Here is a 2,858-nt window from a genome sequence, read left to right as displayed (position 1 = left end):
TTCTCCAACCTAACCTTACATCTAAAATCCCTCATGTCTGGAACCATTCTGTTAAATCTCCTCCACCCTCTCAAGGACACTCACATCCCTCCAAAAGTGTGTTGACTAGAACTGGATGCAATTCTCTGGTTGTGGCCCAACTAGAAATTTATACAGGTTCAGCATAACTTCCCTACTTTTGTACTCAGTACCTCCATTTATGAAGCCCAAGATCCCATATGCTTTGCTAACTACTTTCTCAATGTGTCCTGCCACCTTCAAAGAACTATGCATATGAATCCCCAGGTTTTTATTCCTAAAAATATGCTTTCTTCATATAAATCTGTAAAAAATGCATTATTCAACAGTTCAAAACAGCACCAAGTTGACATTCCAAAAAGTGCAAAGGAAATCAGTTTTCTTCAATACAGGAGTGAGTTGCCTCACAACCCTTCCATTCCATTTTACCTGACATGGACATTTTACAGCAAACCCATACCTGGTGTATACAGCACAAGGGTTTCCAATGGGTCCAGCTGCCCAGTTCACTATGGCGGGGGGACCTTACACAGTGGTCTTTGCCCATTGAGCCTTTGCAGTGGCTACCCCAAGCTTTAGTGCGTCCGTAAGCACGTAGTCCTGGACCTTGGAATGTGCCAGTCTGCAAAACTCGGTCATGGACAACTCTTTGCGCTGCAAGACCAGCAGGTTTCGGGCAGACCAAAGAGTGTCTATCACCAAATTGATGGTCCTCCAGCAGCAGTTAATGTTTATCTCGGTGTGCATCCCTGGGAACAGCCCGTAGAGCACAGACTCATGTGTTACAGAGCTGCTTGGGATGAACCTCAACAAAAACCACTGCATCTCTTTCCACACCTGCTTTGCAAAGACACATTCCAGAAGGAGGTGGGCAACTGCCTCTTCCCCACCGCAGCCACCTCGAGGGCCGCGTGTGGAGGGGGTGAGACTTCGGGCATGCAGGAAGGATCTGACAGGAAGGGCTCTTCTTAGCACCAACCAAGCTACATCTTGGTGCTTGTTTGAAAGTTCTGGTGATGAGGCATTCTGCCAAATGACTTTGGCAGTCTGCTCGGGGAACCATCCGACCGGATCCACCATCTCCTTTTCCCGTAGGGCTTTGAGGACATTCCGTGCAGACCACTGCCTGATGGATTGGTAGTCAAAGCTGTTTTCCCGCAGAAACATTCCGACGAAGGATAGCTGGTACGGCACAGTCCAACTGGATGAAGCGATCCGTGGCAATGTGACCAGACCCATCCTTCGCAACACCGGGGACAGATAAAACCTCAGCACATAGTGACACTTGGTGTTTGTGTACTGGGGCTCTACACACAGCTTGGTGCAGCTGCACACGAAGGTGGTCATCAGGATGAGGGCGACGTTGGGTACATTTTTCCCGCCCTTGTCCAGAGGTTTGAACATCGTGTCCCTCCCGCCCTGGTCCATTTTAGATCTCCAGATAAAGCGGAAAATGGCTCGGGTGACTGCCACAGTGCAGGAGTGGGGTATGGGCCAGACCTGCGCCACGTACAGCAACAACGAGAGTGCCTCGCACCTGATGACCATTTTCTTACCCACAATGGAGAGAGATCGCTGCTCGCACACACTCAGTTTATTGTGCACCCTGGCCACTCGCTCCTTCCAGGTTTTGGAGCAGGCTCCGGCCCTTCCGAACCATATCCCCAGCACCTTCAGGTAGTCTGACCTGATGGTGAAGGGGACAAAGGATCGGTCGGCCCGGTTCCCAAAGAACATGGCCTCACTCTTGCCATAGTTGGCTTTGGTTCGAACTGGTCGCAGATGCTCATCTGTCTGCGAGGGGATGGTGGATCCGAGCAGAAGACAGCAACATTGTCCATGTGCAGGGAGGCTTTTACCTGAGTGCGTCCACTGACTGGGATTGTCACCCCTCTTATGCCTGCATCCTTCCTAATGGACTCTGCAAAAGGTTCGATACAGCAATCAGACAAGACAGGGGAGAGAGGACAGCCCTGTCTGACTCCAGATTGGATCAGGAAACTTTATGATTCCCACCCATTGATTGAGACTGCACTACTGATGTTTGTGTAAAGCAGTTTGAACCAATTGCAGATTCCCTCCCCAAACCCCATTTTGGAGAGCACGTCCATCATGAATGTGTGCAATATCCCATCAAAAATCTTCTCCTGGTCCAAGCTGATGAGGCAGATGTCCATATCCCTGACTAGTGTGAGACTATCAGAGAGCTTCCTGCTGAGTACAGTGCAGGCCTGGTCAGGGTGAATCACCAACTCCAGAGCAGACTTGACTCGACTGGCGATGACTTTGGACAGAATCTTGTAATCTGCATTAAGCAGTGAGATGGGACGCCAACTTCTGATTTCCGCCCTCACCCCCTTCCGCTTGTAGATGAGGGTGATGATGCCTTTCCTCATGGATTCTGACATGCTGCTGGCCAGGAGCATACTGTCGTATACTTCCAGCAGGTCTGGGCCGACCCAGTCCCACAGGGCCGAATACAACTCAACCGGTAAGCCGTCGCTTCCGGGAGATGTACTCGTCTCGATGGACCTGATGGCCTTTTTCAGCTCGTCCAGAGTTAGCGGCTTGTCCAGTCTCTCCCTCCTGCTGTCATCTAAGACCTCTGTGATAGATGACAGGAAGAACTGGGAAGCCGTGCTGTCTGTGGGCTTCGCGTCTCACAGCCCAGCATTAAAGGATTTGCTGATCCTTAATTTTTTTTAGAGATACAGCACTGAAACAGGCCCTTCGGCCCACCGAGTCTGTGCCGACCATCAACCACCCATTTATACTAATCCCATATTCTTACCATATCCTCACCTGTTCCTATATTTCCCAACCACCGACCTATACTAGTG

Source organism: Heterodontus francisci, unplaced genomic scaffold, assembly GCF_036365525.1.
Source record: "Heterodontus francisci isolate sHetFra1 unplaced genomic scaffold, sHetFra1.hap1 HAP1_SCAFFOLD_43, whole genome shotgun sequence".
NCBI classification, from domain to species: domain Eukaryota; kingdom Metazoa; phylum Chordata; class Chondrichthyes; order Heterodontiformes; family Heterodontidae; genus Heterodontus; species Heterodontus francisci.
This window is presented reverse-complemented; position numbering follows the sequence as displayed.